The sequence below is a fragment of the Salvia splendens genome, chromosome 18, assembly GCF_004379255.2.
Source record: "Salvia splendens isolate huo1 chromosome 18, SspV2, whole genome shotgun sequence".
Classification (NCBI taxonomy): domain Eukaryota; kingdom Viridiplantae; phylum Streptophyta; class Magnoliopsida; order Lamiales; family Lamiaceae; genus Salvia; species Salvia splendens.
The window spans coordinates 13881920-13898273 of record NC_056049.1 but is presented as its reverse complement, the minus strand read 5'-3'; the positions used below and the strand labels follow the sequence as shown (position 1 = coordinate 13898273).

The window sequence follows — 16354 nt, the reverse complement described above, 5'->3', positions numbered from 1 at the left end:
AGAGAGAGCTGCCTCCTTCTTCATTCCCCTCCCTTTATATATGGAGGTTTGTGTCACGCCCGCATTTCCTAAGGATAGGAAGTACGGTGGACCGCGACTAGGGGAGGAATAAAGAAGCGGGGAAGAAAGGGGGAGAACAAGAATACTTGACCCGAAAACATTTAATAAAAGGAAGTTCACTTCAAAACATTGTACTGTGACGACATTACTAAAGTTAAAGTAATCAGAGTTTAAATAAAAACATCGTATCGGATTACAAAGCAGCGGAAAAGACCAAGAGATAGATAATGCCGGGTATGACGACACGACACCATCCAAAAGGCAAAGTAAAAACACAATTTTGGCTTTAATTGCTCAACATCCGTCATCCCCATCGTCGCTCAACCTGCACATTAAGAAAACAACATGCAGGGCTGAGTACCTATTTCACTCAGTGGACACACGCCAAAATCATAGTTTGTCATGCCATAACAGTGTAACCTTGGGGTTTTAAGTGTAAAGAAAATAACCCAAGTACACTAAAATATATTTCACAAATTCGACTGCGCAGTCATTTTCAGATATTGCCACCCTTATTTCCACCATCATACACTATCTGATCCAACGGGTGACAAGGGGCGTGGCCACACCCCAGGTCAACTAGACCGGCCAACTTGCTCTCAGATGGCTCCCGGTCTCGTGTACACTAGCCTGAGGGTTCGCAGCCCTACAGACCCGAATTCGATTAAACATATGTGGTAAACCACTTCAGATAGGTTTCAAAGCAAAACGGTTGGCAAGACAAACAGTTCACCTCCATAAACATTTCCGGAACAGAGTCCGTATTAAAGATAACCCACAAAATAGTAGGGTAGAAAAGCCCACCTCAATTGCTTAGCTTTTAAATAGTTCCCTTCTTCAACCACAATTTCCTCGTAAAAGATCACCCTTTTGAAAGATAAATAAATGTCATGATTAGAGTCAGGAAAGACGAGGTTTAAACGACAATGCATGATTCCTACGTGGATGACTTCAACATCTAGCACGTTACACGTACACACACTTAACAACATCTTATAAGTCAATCACACAAAATCACACGTCCAAAACACACCACGCACGCACCCGACACGCATACCACGCACCCACGACGCGCACACGACACACACCCGAAACACTCGTACTCCCGGTATACCCTCCTTGTGCAAACGGCTCACTTGGCTCGGAAAAGGTTCGGAAAAGGCTCGGTGTCTCGGCCTGGCTCGGCACCTCGGCCGACCGTCTCGGCCGCCTGGCTCGGCACCTCGGCCGACCGTCTCGGCCGCCTGGCTCGGCACCTCGGCCGACCGTCTCGGCCGCCTGGCTCGGCACATGTCTCGGCGTCTGGCTCGGCACCTGTCTCGGCACCTCTCTCGGCACTGGCTCGGCACCTATCTCGGCATCTGGCTCGGCATCTGGCTCGGCGTCTCGGCCGCTGGCCCGATCAAGTGCACACCAGTTTTCCCCCAACCAACGATTCTCAAACCTTATACGACACTCACACCACACATTCTACATCCCAAAACACACCCGAAAACATGAGATCAAACCTCCAAAACTCTCCACTACACCACCCTAGGCCAAACCCTAAGTCTCTCGGCCAACACACACAAACCACCCGAACCAAACGCTAATTCCTCCGAGCCATCCCCTGGCCAATCACACCCACATACATCACAATATCAAAACACCCAGATTCACACCCATTGCACAAAAACACATCACCCAGAAACGTACATCTCGCAGAACTGCGCAGTTTACTTACAAAAATCATTATAAAATCATCCGACGTCCAATGAAGCTGAAATTTACACACCACACAGAAGACACACCCAAGTTTATACAGTTAAAATTTCGTACCAAAAGGAGATCGTTTGATCAGTCAAAAAGGGGTCGGAACCCACTGTCAGTCACTACCAAAAACATCCTCAACACAAACACAAAGCCACAAAACCTATTCAGCATCTAAAACATTCCAAATTCGTCCTAAATGCATGTGTTTTTCGAAATTGGCATGAGTTAGGGTCTTGGGTTACCTTTCCCGGAGAGTTCAAATGTAGTTCGAAAGCCTTCCCTACTCCGACTCCAATTCGGTACGAGCGAGAGTAACACCTTGACGAATCCAAGAAATCGATGAGAGGGAGTGAGTGGAAAAAGAGAACCGAGAGGGAGAAAGAGAGAAACCTTACCGGTGTTGAGAACAATTGCGAGAGAGAAGAGAGAACGAGCGATGGTGAGAGGGAGAGATTGAGAGAGTAGATAGTTTTCTATTTTGGATCGGTTGTGAGGAGTGGGGAGGTTGAGAAAATAGTGGGGAGAGGGAGAGAAGGTTTCGAAAAAAGAGAGAGGGAGAGGGAGAGAAAATTAGCTAATTAAGATATTTAATTCATAAATTAATTAATTATCCCAATTACACATTGCTTAGGTAAAAACATAACCACAAAAATAATATAAACCAAATAAGACTTTCCAAACCATATCTTAAACAAGATATTCACAAAAAAAAAAAAAAATCAAACCTTACTTAAAAAGATAAAATTCTATTTTTTTTTTTTTTTCGGATACTACAGTTTGAGGCTCTAATCCCTATGGCAATCCTTCTTTGAAAGGTCGGTTGTGTCCTTGTAAAATGATCCTTAGAATATGCTCTTTGTCTCCTTTGTTGCTCTCGCTGCTTTCATCTTAATTTTTTCTTGATCAGTTTGGCAGCGAGTTGTAATTTGCTCCACTTCTCCTTGATCCGTTGTCTGCCTGGTCACTCATACAATCTTATGGACCAGGCAGATTCTCTACACACCTGGCTCAAGATTACACATTAGTCTCCCGAAAAACAAAGAATTTTATCCCAAAAAAATGTGTGAAACGAGCCTTATCACTACTTTGCTTGAGCCCATACAGGCTCTTTTTCAGTAAGCAAACTTTCTGCTCCTCACCCGGCTTCCCAAATCCTTTAGGCTGCACCATGTAGATGGTTTGCTCTAATTCTCCATGTAAGAATGCGGTTTTTACATCAAGTTGATCCAACTTCCTGTAATACCCGCTTATATTTCTATCTTTTTAAGTTAAGATTTTTGTTTTGGGAACGAACGTGTGATAGACTTTGATTAAAATACCGTGTTTGTTTCGATTGGTTGTGAATGGAAATAGCGAATGCTTGAATCGTTGTTAGTTAGTCGTGTGGTGAAAGTAGTCGGCAAGATTGATGTGAGTTCTGTCGACGTGAGATTTGGGCATTTGTACGAGTACTTGGAATAACACCAAGTACAAAAAAAAAATACCACAATTTAATTAATACTCTAAATCAAATATTTGGCCTATCATTTTATCTCTACTGTTCGAGGCTTTATTTCTTTTTAGTTGACCAATTTTGGAGAACCCAAAATAATAAATAATTATTCTACTCCTCTCCTGCAGTCAAATTTTAATCAATAAAATTTCTCCCAATCCTACTACCATTCAGTTTTCTCCAGTATCTTATCTCCTTAAAAATCTCCAACCAATTACTCTATTTTAACTCAATTTATACATCTCCTCCCATAATCTCAACAAACCGCCGTTCCTGCAGTTCTTCATTGAAGGTAATTTCTTCTTCTCCCATTGAGTTCAAAAATCTGCATACTGTTTGATTCCATAATCAAAATTTTTGAAATCAGAGTGTGGAGGAGAAAGCCAGAGAGTTGTGATCTTTTTTTCAATACCTTCTCTTCTGCAAGTTCTGCTTCTTCCGCGAAGGTATATCCACTATTTAATCTCTAAACTCTCTGCAGTCCATGTCATTCCATAGTTCACATATTCACTGTAATTTTTCTGAAACTTGTTGAATGATGATACTCCCCTCTAAAGCTTCGATTTTTAATACCGATAGAAGTTTCTCTTTTGATTCCTCTTCAATTCAAATATTAAAATCCCCTTGTCTGCCCAAAAAAAATGTTTGAATCGAACAAATTAGAAAACTTAATAAAGGATTCAGTTTGGGGGAAAGGGGAGAGGGACTTACCGCATAGAGGGATGAGAAGTACAGTCTGTTTCCTTTCTGAATTCAAGAGGAGAGGCCGAGAGAGACAAAGAGAAACTGTTATGGTCGAAATAAGGAGGGAGATGAGCTTGTAGTTTCTGAATTGTAAAATTTAGATTTATTACAGAGAGAGAATTTTGAGAATGATGAAAAAAAAAGAGAGACGAAGAATAGAGGGGGCGTCTGGGAGTTGGCGAGAATAAGAGTATATGTACTGACACTTATCCTTCTCATTTCTTTAGGTATATTAATTGTTTATGATACTAATCATTTCCAATTCGCTGGTTTTAATATTAGTTTTATTGTTAGTTGTATTATTTCTTTAGTTTTATTTATTTTATTTGCCAGCTAAATTATTGTGTGGGTTGGCAGTATGGTGGCTGGGAGTTTTTTTAGCTACTGACTCCTTTTCTCTTCATTATTTGTTAATTGGTGGCTGAACCAGTTTATGTATTATTTGAGTTATGATGTTGGAATTGGATCTTTTGGCCTATTACAGATTAGTGAAAATCGAAAGAAATGAGTATTGGTTGGGACCGTTGTATTTAATCTGTTTGCTAATTTCATATCCGTAGTTGGACTGAGTTTAATATATGAAGTGCACCTATATGTGGACAAGGATAAATTGAGCACACACCTAGGATGCATGCATTTTTTTTAAATTAGTTTATTTTGCAAAGTCTGATTTTTGCATATCATGCTGTTTCAAAAAGGGTGAACTTGTGCACGTTGTTGCGGTTTGGAACAAGAAAGTGTTGAGGAGTTAAGCTTTTGAGGTGGGCTTTCTTTTTAAATAAGGACTATGTCCTAAATACTTTTTATGTTAAAGGAGGTGGAAAGTGTTTGTCTTGCCATGTTTTGTATTTGAATGAACCTATCTGAAGTGGCTATGCCATGTATGTTCAATCGAATTCGGGTCCCAGTAGGGCCGCAAACCCTGCTCGGACTAGTGTACACCCCGTAGATCGTGTGCTATCTCTTTGGAGTTGGCCGGTCTAGTGACTTGGTTCGTGGCCACGTTCCTTGTCATGTATGTTCAGATATGGTGATGGTGAATGTGGATGGAAAATGTGTTAGGAGTTTTGTGATGATAACAAGCACCAAGCTCGGCAAGTTCATCAAGCTCGGCAAGTTCGTCAAGTTCGGCAAGTTCGGCAAGCTCGGCAGCTCGGCAGCTCGGCAGCTCGGCTGTTATGACAACTCGTTTCCGGCAGCCGTTGGATCTGTTTTGTTAGTCAAGTTTTAATCCTAGCCGTAGGATTGAGGGTGCATCGGAACCGAGCGTGGAGTGTGCGACACGTGATCAAGAAGTTTGAGTTCAAAATTCTGTTATGCAACGGCTATTAGAGAAGAGCAGTTTGAGTTCACTTGCACGGCAGTTTCAACTGCATAGTTGATTCCTATAAGAGCAGTTGCAGCTTCATATCAGAGATTTGAGAAGAACCGAGAGAGAAAACTCAGCTGAGAGATCATAACAACAATCAATAGCTAGAGTGAGAGATACACACTATCTTTGTGAGGAACTAGCTTGTATAGTCTTCGGTTTGATGTGAGTTCATATGCGAAGAGAGAGTAGCTTGTTCTTGAGTGTGTGATCTTGTTGTATGATTGTAGTTCTTGATCGTGATTGAAGTAAATCGATTCGTTATTCTCCCGTGGACGTAGGCTTACGCCGAACCACGTATATCCTCGTGTTCTTGTTTACAGTTTGCTATTGCTCCGATTTCCATTTCCAACAAGTGGCGCCGTCTGTGGGAACGAGGAGAATCGTTGGAAGAAGTCGGAGATCAGTTCGAAAAGGGATGCGCAGCGGTCTTGGAGAAGCCCGATCCCGAGAGCAAAGGGAAGGCACCTGTTCTGAATGAGAAGGCACAGGCGAAGCTGGCTGAGATGCAGCTCAAGGCCTATCGTGCGGTGATCTTGAACCTTGGTGATAAGGTTTTGAGACAAATTCAGGAACAGAAGACTGCTGCTGAGATTCTTGAAAGGATCATCGCGGTGGAGGCAAAGGCGGAGGATCCCGTGAACCTCGCTGCGATGGAGGCGGTGGTTACGGACGTTGTGAAAGCAATGATGGATGAGATGTCGGAGATTGTGAAGATGGTGCGGCAGAGAGTGCCAATCCAGGATCGCATAAAGAAGATAAAATTCGTCAAGAATTGCTTCTCCGACGCGGAGCTCGTGGAGGAGCTCATCCACCAATTGGATTGCGGCCAAAAGTATCATTCTTGCTTCTGCAGACTATCATTCTTGCTTTTACAAACTATCATTCTTGGTTCTACAAACTATCATTCTTGGAGCTACGTGCTGAGCTGGGTTCAAAGGTTGAAATGCGTGTTCAACATGCAGAGGCGGAGAAAAAGCGTTTGAGTTTACTAGAAGCCGAGAAGAGGCGAGCTCATACTAGAGGCAGAAGAAGGAAGTTCGGTTTTGAGCCGAGAAGGGAGCTCGGTCTTGAGCCGAGAAGGAAGAAGCAACAACGGTGACACCCATTTGGGAGGTGAGGATTTCTATCAGAGGTTTCGTGACGAAAGCCGTAGGAGCTGTGTGTAACCAGGAGATGTTTGAGGGATGCGAAGAAGCATGAGAGCAGTGTCGACGACGCGTGCTCGTTATCGGTCCAGGCATCGATCCTAAGCGATGAAAATGGCATAATCTTGACAGAAATTCGGTTATCACTTATGAGAGATGTGTGATATCTCTAGGGATCAGCAACTCCAATTCTGAACAGGGAAGATTCAGATTAGGTGGAGGTTTTATCGTCCGGTGGAGGCGATCGTCCAGTGGGGGCGTTGTGGCTGATCAAGGAAGTGATAAAGGAGGATCTGGGGATGATTCTCGGAGTCAGGATACTGACAAGAAAAGTCAAGATTGGCGCTACTCGGACATGAGATCGACAAAGAACAAGGTGATCGAAAGAAGTGTTGTATCATCTCAAAAGGTGGAGGATTGTTAGGAGTTTTGTGATGATGATAACAAGCACCAAGCTCGGCAAGTTCATCAAGCTCGGCAAGTTCGTCAAGTTCGGCAAGTTCGGCAAGCTCGGCAGCTCGGCAGCTCGGCAGCTCGGCTGTTATGACAACTCGTTTCCGGCAGCCGTTGGATCTGTTTTGTTAGTCAAGTTTTAATCCTAGCCGTAGGATTGAGGGTGCATCGGAACCGAGCGTGGAGTGTGCGACACGTGATCAAGAAGTTTGAGTTCAAAATTCTGTTATGCAACGGCTATTAGAGAAGAGCAGTTTGAGTTCACTTGCACGGCAGTTTCAACTGCATAGTTGATTCCTATAAGAGCAGTTGCAGCTTCATATCAGAGATTTGAGAAGAACCGAGAGAGAAAACTCAGCTGAGAGATCATAACAACAATCAATAGCTAGAGTGAGAGATACACACTATCTTTGTGAGGAACTAGCTTGTATAGTCTTCGGTTTGATGTGAGTTCATATGCGAAGAGAGAGTAGCTTGTTCTTGAGTGTGTGATCTTGTTGTATGATTGTAGTTCTTGATCGTGATTGAAGTAAATCGATTCGTTATTCTCCCGTGGACGTAGGCTTACGCCGAACCACGTATATCCTCGTGTTCTTGTTTACAGTTTGCTATTGCTCCGATTTCCATTCTCCCGTGGACGTAGGCTTACAGTTTTCATTAGAATTGTTTATTCGTGGAGAGTCTAACTCGTTTAAAAATTGTTTATTTTCTATTCTTTATTTACTTAGAGTTGGTATTATTGTTAGGATAATATTATGACGTTTTCAAAGTTAATTCAGTTATTAAATTTTTGGTCAAATGTGTATGTTTTTCCCCTTTCTTCCCCGCTTCTTTAATCCTTCCCTAGTCACGATCAACCGTGCTTTCTATCCTTAGAAAATGCGGGCGTGACAGAGTGGTATCAAAGCGACTTTCTTTCCGCTCTGGACCCAAGAGTCTTCTTTTCTTCTTGATCTAGATTAGTATCCCTAGATCAAAATAATTAAATTATTTAAAAAAAAGAAAAAAAAAGAAAAGAATTTTAAAAGTGTCAAAGGCTCAACATCCGACCATCGCGCTCAACCTAAAAAGAGGTAACCAAAAATTTTTGTAAGTGATTTTGAGGTAAATATATTGGGAATGGAAATGATTATTTGTGCACGGTGGAATTAGATTGGCGGAAATTTTTATGTTGTGGAAACTTGAGAAAATTTTTGTTTTGGAAATAGTTGAACTTTAAGTGAAAGCATGCTAGTTCTTTTTGTTCGATTGAGATTTTGAGGAACATGATGTTATGTGTTGAGACGTCTAGTGATAATTGTTTGTGTATGCTCGATTATGTGGCCTTTACACGATGATTTGAGTCATGACTCGTATATATTGAAATATGATATTATGAATTCCTTGTGTGATTGCGGACTGTTTTGGATGAACGTTAGACCTTACATCATCGATTCTAGTTGTATGTAGTAACTCAATTATTGCTTCTCCGAGCATATTAAATGAACGTGGAACAGCGAACCACAATGAATCTCTAATATCGAAAGGATAAAAGAAAAATAATAAGGATAAACGTTTGGAAAGTGCGAATGGAAGTTTGAGTGATGATAGTTAGTGTTACATGCGCATAGGTATCTTGATTTATTATACGTATTCTATAATCGTTATGTATGAAAGGTTGCGTGAGAAGTCTTGATACGATAATATAGTGATAAATAATTGGAGTGACCATATTAATCTATGCGTTTTGGATCAGAATGCCACCGAGACGTGGACGTAGACCTGGGCGTGGACGTGGAGAGGAGGACCCTGTGGACCCTCAGAATGTCGAGGGAGAGCAACCACCACCACCACCACCACCACCGCCGCCTCCACCACCACCTCCACCCCCACCTCAACCCAAACAATACATTGATACCTTTTTGAGGCAAAAACCCCCACAGTTTGATGGACTGGGAGAGCCGTCTAAGGCAGAGACCTGGATACGCACCCTCGAGCGCATATTTGATTTTATGGAGTGCACCGACAAGGAACGCCTCGCTTGTGTGACTTTTCAATTAACGGGGCCCGCAGATTTTTGGTGGGATACCAAGCTAAGGACCATGAACCCTGAACGCCGTGAAACGCTTACTTGGGAGATATTCAAGGAAGAGGTGTACAATAAGTACGTTCCCATGAGCTATAGGCGAGCAAAGGTAGTTGAATTCCATACTTTGAAGCAAGGGAATATGACGGTGACAGAGTACGATCGTGCACTGTGTGAAATGACTCGATATGCTCCTGAGTTGGTGGATACAGATGAGAAAATGGCAGAAAAGTTTCGTGCTGGTCTCAAGCACGAAATAAGAGTAGCAGTGGCAAGTCGCAGAGGACTTTCATATTCTGAGATTTTGGCTTGTGCATTAGATGTGGAAGAAGCGTTGCCTAAGGAGATGACAGTAGCAAATACTACACCAGTGCCACTTCAACAACATAATTTCAGAGATAAGAGGAAGTGGGATGGAGATCGGACTCCATATGATAACAAGAGGCAGCAACCCATCAGAAACCCACCGCAATATGGAGGTAGGCAGAGTGCTCCCTATCAGAGGGGTGACTTCCGGCCTAGAGCCCCCCAGTGTGCTAAGTGCTTTAAGAACCATTTTGGGGAGTGCAGAGAAAAGAGCAATAAATGCTACACTTGTGGTGGAAATGGCCACTTCTCAAGAGAGTGCCCGAGTAAGATTATGGGGATGGGAGCAGGACATAACAATCAAGGGTTCCGTCCGCAAGTGCGGGCACTACAAGCCGAACCGAGGGGATACTTACCCGCACCACAGCAGCAGCAGCAACAATGTCGTCAAGGACTTCCCACTCAGGCAAGGGCATATGCTTTAAAAGGGAAACAGCCGACGAACCAGCAAGGGAATCAAGAGCAAGGGAATCAAGAGCAAGGAAACTTGGCAGGTATGGGCACGCTCCTCGACATGCCTATTGTTGTTTTATTTGATACGGGTGCATCACATTCTTTTATATCAGCATCATGTGTGAATACTTTAGAACTGCCTATCAATAGAACTGAACAAAGAATGAGTGTGACTTCACCCGTAGGAGGAACTATAGATATATCACAAATTTGCTCGAATGTAGAATTTACTATGGGAGAACTTAAGCTAGTTGCACACAAATTACAAGTTATGTCGATGGGGAGTGTAGATATAATTTTGGGAATGGATTGGTTGGCCGAGAATCATGTTACCATTTGCTGCAAAGAGAGAGAGATCTCTTTTCAAACCCCGGGAAATGAGCCGACTATATTTTACGGGATTTCTATGAACCGACGCAAGTCCATAATTTCTGCACTTCAAGCGACTACTATGATGAGGAAGGGATGCCCGGCGTATCTCGTCTATCTAAGTGGAGAGGAGAAGAAAGAAAGAAGCATAGAGGATGTGGCAGTAGTGAAAGAATTTCCCGACTTTTTTCCTAATGCCTTGCCAGGACCGCCACCCGATAGACAGTTGGAGTTTACAATTGATTTGGAGCCAGGATCAGCACAGATATCTAAGGCACCATACCGTATGGCGCCTAAGGAATTGGAAGAACTTAAGATACAACTACAAGAGTTGCTAGACTTGGGTTTCATTAGACCCAGTGTGTCGCCGTGGGGAGCACCGGTGTTGTTCGTGAAGAAGAAGGATGGGACACTAAGGATGTGCATAGATTATCGAGAGTTGAACAAGTTGACACTCAAGAACAAGTATTCACTGCCGAGGATAGATGATTTGTTTGATCAACTCCGTGGAGCTGGAGTATTCTCGAAAATGGATTTGAGATCGGGATATCATCAACTGAGAGTCCGACGAGAAGATGTACCCAAGACAGCTTTCCGAACTAGATACGGCCATTATGAGTTTATAGTGATGCCTTTCGGATTGACCAATGCCCCGGCTGTATTTATGGACCTTATGAATCGTGTGTTCCATCCATACTTAGACAAGTTCATCTTAGTCTTCATAGACGATGTCCTTATCTACTCAAAGAACGAGGAGGAACATGAAAAACATTTGAGGACTACCATGGAGACATTAAGGGCCGAGAAACTCTACGCCAAGTTCAGTAAGTGTGAGTTTTGGCTCAAAGAAGTGAATTTCCTTGGGCACATAGTGAGCGCAGATGGAATTCGAGTAGACCCCGCAAAGGTGGAAGCTGTACAGAAATGGAAATCACCAACCACACCTAATGAAATTCGGAGCTTCCTAGGACTGGCGGGATATTATCGGAGATTTATCGAGGAGTTTTCTAAGATAGCGAGACCAATGACTCAACAACTAAAGAAAGGGGTCAAAGTGAATTGGACGCCGGAGTGTGAGGCCAGTTTTCAGTTATTGAAAGAGAAGTTGACCACCGCACCAATTCTCACTGTGCCAGAACCAGACACTAACTACGTGGTGTATACCGATGCATCAAAAGTTGGACTCGGATGTGTACTTATGCAGAATGGGAAAGTGATTGCGTATGCATCAAGGCAGTTGCGGCCGCATGAGTTGAATTATCCGACGCATGACTTGGAGTTGGCAGCAGTTGTACATGCTTTGAAGATTTGGAGACACCATCTTTATGGAGTTCGATGTGAGATATATACGGACCATAAAAGCCTCAAGTACTTCTTTGAACAAAAGGATTTGAACATGCGCCAGCGTAGATGGCTTGAGTTGGTGAAGGATTATGATTGCAGTATAAACTACCACCCAGGAAAGGCGAATGTAGTGGCTGATGCCCTAAGTAGAAAGTCTCAACCTCAATTGGCCACGTTTCTTACGAACGAAGAGAACTTGATACGAGAGTTCAGTAAAATGCGATTAGAGGTAGTGAGAGCACCAGAGACAGTGGAAGGAAGGATCGCCACTTTGGTTATGGAACCCGACCTAAGGGCTAGAATTGTGGAAGCTCAAAGATGTGATACTTTACTTGAGAAAATCCGTTCGGAAGTGAGGACAGGGGAACAAGAATATTTTCACGAGGAGGCGGATGGTGCCCTCACATTTAAGGGCAGGTTGTGCGTGCCTAGAGATGAAGGGCTTAGGAATGAAATCATGAGGGAAGCACACGAAACACCGTATACTGCGCACCCGGGGAGTACCAAAATGTATCGAGATATGAAGAGACAGTTTTGGTGGAATGGCATGAAAAAAAATGTAGCGGCATTTGTTGAGAGGTGTCTAGCATGTCAGCAAGTGAAAGCTCTACATCAACGACCTTATGGGAGACTACAACCATTTGAGATACCGGAGTGGAAGTGGGAGCACATCGCAATGGACTTTGTGACAGGATTACCGAGATCCCAACGAGGAAACACTGTTATTTGGGTGATTATTGATCGTCTCACAAAATCTGCTCACTTTGTACCGATTCGTGATACATATGGAGCCAATAAGTTGTCTAAGATGTATGTGAAAGAGATCATACGCTTGCATGGAGTACCAGTGACTATTACATGTGATCGTGATGCGAAGTTTACCTCTAGATTTTGGATGAGCCTACAACGAGAGTTAGGCACTAAGTTGAATTTTAGCACTGCATTCCACCCGCAGACTGATGGGCAATCAGAGAGGACGATACAGACTTTGGAGGATATGTTGAGAGCCGTAGTGCTAGATCGAGGAGTAGGTTGGGAGGAAGCGTTGCCACTAATAGAGTTCGCTTACAACAATAGTTATCAGGTGACTATTAACATGGCCCCGTATGAGGCATTGTATGGGAAGAAGTGTAGATCACCACTTTACTGGGATGAAGTGGGTGAGAGAAGAGTTCTTGGACCGGACTCGGTGGATGAAATGATTGAGATTGTTCGACAAATTCGTGAGAGGATCAAGGAAGCTCAGGATCGACAGAAATCATATGCTGATGTTCGAAGAACCGATCTCCAATTTGAGGCAGGAGATAAAGTTTTTCTAAAGGTAGCCCCGTCAAAAGGAATAACTCGGTTCGGTGTGAAAGGCAAGTTGAGACCACGATTTATTGGACCTTATGAGATTCTTGACAGAGTGGGTACCGTAGCGTATAGATTGGTGCTACCACCAAGCTTTGGGAGAGTACACAACGTTTTCCATGTGTCACAATTGAGAAAGTATGTGTTCGACCCTAACCACATAATTCATCAAGAGGAGATGATGATTTTGAATCCGAATTTGAGTTACGAAGAAAAGCCCGAAGCCATTCTGGATCGGAAGGTGCAAGAGTTGAGAAACAAGTCTGTTGCCTCGGTGAAGGTTCGATGGAGGAATCACGGTGTTGAGGAAGCTACGTGGGAATTGGAAGACAAGATGAGGGAGAAGTACCCGGAACTGTTTGAATGATATAAGTAAATTTCGGGACGAAATTTTTTGTGAAGATGGGTAGATTGTAATACCCGCTTATATTTCTATCTTTTTAAGTTAAGATTTTTGTTTTGGGAACGAACGTGTGATAGACTTTGATTAAAATACCGTGTTTGTTTCGATTGGTTGTGAATGGAAATAGCGAATGCTTGAATCGTTGTTAGTTAGTCGTGTGGTGAAAGTAGTCGGCAAGATTGATGTGAGTTCTGTCGACGTGAGATTTGGGCATTTGTACGAGTACTTGGAATAACACCAAGTACAAAAAAAAAATACCACAATTTAATTAATACTCTAAATCAAATATTTGGCCTATCATTTTATCTCTACTGTTCGAGGCTTTATTTCTTTTTAGTTGACCAATTTTGGAGAAGCCAAAATAATAAATAATTATTCTACTCCTCCCCTGCAGTCAAATTTTAATCAATAAAATTTCTCCCAATCCTACTACCATTCGGTTTTCTCCAGCATCTTATCTCCTTAAAAATCTCCAACCAATTACTCTATTTTAACTCCATTTATACATCTCCTCCCACAATCTCAACAAACCGCCGTTCCTGCAGTTCTTCATTGAAGGTAATTTCTTCTTCTCCCATTGAGTTCAAAAATCTGCATACTGTTTGATTCCATAATCAAAATTTTTGAAATCAGAGTGTGGAGGAGAAAGCCAGAGAGTTGTGATCTTTTTTTTTCAATACCTTCTCTTCTGCAAGTTCTGCTTCTTCCGTGAAGGTATATCCACTATTTAATCTCTAAACTCTCTGCAGTCCATGTCATTCCATAGTTCACATATTCACTGTAATTTTTCTGAAACTTGTTGAATGATGATACTCCCCTCTAAAGCTTCGATTTTTAATACCGATAGAAGTTTCTCTTTTGATTCCTCTTCAATTCAAATATTAAAATCCCCTTGTCTGCCCAAAAAAAATGTTTGAATCGAACAAATTAGAAAACTTAATAAAGGATTCAGTTTGGGGGAAAGGGGAGAGGGACTTACCGCATAGAGGGATGAGAAGTACAGTCTGTTTCCTTTCTGAATTCAAGAGGAGAGGCCGAGAGAGACAAAGAGAAACTGTTATGGTCGAAATAAGGAGGGAGATGAGCTTGTAGTTTCTGAATTGTAAAATTTAGATTTATTACAGAGAGAGAATTTTGAGAATGATGAAAAAAAAAGAGAGACGAAGAATAGAGGGGGCGTCTGGGAGTTGGCGAGAATAAGAGTATATGTACTGACACTTATCCTTCTCATTTCTTTAGGTATATTAATTGTTTATGATACTAATCATTTCCAATTCGTTGGTTTTAATATTAGTTTTATTGTTAGTTGTATTATTTCTTTAGTTTTATTTATTTTATTTGCCAGCTAAATTATTGTGTGGGTTGGCAGTATGGTGGCTGGGAGTTTTTTTAGCTACTGACTCCTTTTCTCTTCATTATTTGTTAATTGGTGGCTGAACCAGTTTATGTATTATTTGAGTTATGATGTTGGAATTGGATCTTTTGGCCTATTACAGATTAGTGAAAATCGAAAGAAATGAGTATTGGTTGGGACCGTTGTATTTAATCTGTTTGCTAATTTCATATCCGTAGTTGGATTGAGTTTAATATATGAAGTGCACCTATATGTGGACAAGGATAAATTGAGCACACACCTAGGATGCATGCATTTTTTTTAAATTAGTTTATTTTGCAAAGTCTGATTTTTGCATATCATGCTGTTTCAAAAAGGGTGAACTTGTGCACGTTGTTGCGGTTTGGAACAAGAAAGTGTTGAGGAGTTAAGCTTTTGAGGTGGGCTTTCTTTTTAAATAAGGACTATGTCCTAAATACTTTTTATGTTAAAGGAGGTGGAAAGTGTTTGTCTTGCCATGTTTTGTATTTGAATGAACCTATCTGAAGTGGCTATGCCATGTATGTTCAATCGAATTCGGGTCCCAGTAGGGCCGCAAACCCTGCTCGGACTAGTGTACACCCCGTAGATCGTGTGCTATCTCTTTGGAGTTGGCCGGTCTAGTGACTTGGTTCGTGGCCACGTTCCTTGTCATGTATGTTCAGATATGGTGATGGTGAATGTGGATGGAAAATGGTTGGCCAACCGAACTTGTGAAATATATTTTTGTGTACTTGGGTTCTTTTAATTAAAACCCCCAAGGTCACTTGATTATGGCTTGACAAACTATGTTTTGGCATGTGTCCACTGAGTGCATCAAGTACTCAGCCCTGCATATTGTTTTTCTTAATGTGCAGATTGAGCGGCGATGGATGTGGAGGATGTTGAGCAGAGTTCATGGATTGTTTTGTCATGATTAATAAATGTTGGATTTGTCGTGTCTTCATACTCGGCATTTTCCGTGTCTTGAACGCTTCCACTAAGAGTCCTTTTCATTAGAATTGTTTATTTGTGGAGAGTCTAACTCGTTTAAAAATTGTTTATTTTCTATTCTTTATTTACTTAGAGTTGGTATTATTGTTAGGATAATATTATGACGTTTTCAAAGTTAATTCAGTTATTAAATTTTTGGTCAAATGTGTATGTTTTTCCCCTTTCTTCCCCGCTTCTTTAATCCTCCCCTAGTCACGATCAACCGTGCTTTCTATCCTTAGAAAATGCGGGCGTGACACTTCCAATCAAAATAAGCAGTCATGGCCAACAGACTTCACCTCAGGAGAGAACACCTCTGTGTAGTCTATTCCCTCTACTTGTGTGAAGCCTCTAGCCACTAATCTTGCCTTAAACCGTATGCTTTCAACTTCTCCCACTTCTACCTTTTTCTTGAAAATCCATTTGCAACTGATCAACTTCTGAGTCCCTGGATCAATCACCAAAATCCAAGTACCATTCTTGAGCAGAGACTCCATTTCTTCTCTCATGGCCTTGATCCACTTCTGACTTTCCTTGCAGCTTATAGCTTCTTTATATGTTGAAGGCTATGAATACATCAGCACTTCAGCAACACATAAATCAAAAAAACTCGTATCATAGTCAGAAAACCTGCTGGGC

The 16354-nt window shown here is 42.0% G+C and overlaps 1 long non-coding RNA gene across 1 annotated transcript; it reads left to right on the top strand.

The window, feature by feature from the left end:
* The first annotated feature begins 3409 nt into the window (after window positions 1–3409).
* LOC121777390 lies at window positions 3410–15859 on the top strand. The gene is made up of 7 exons (XR_006045476.1): window positions 3410–3596; window positions 3672–3750; window positions 4747–4809; window positions 13766–13929; window positions 14005–14085; window positions 15082–15144; window positions 15601–15859. It is a non-coding gene; the product is annotated as an uncharacterized LOC121777390 (long non-coding RNA).
* The last annotated feature ends 495 nt before the right edge of the window (window positions 15860–16354 follow it).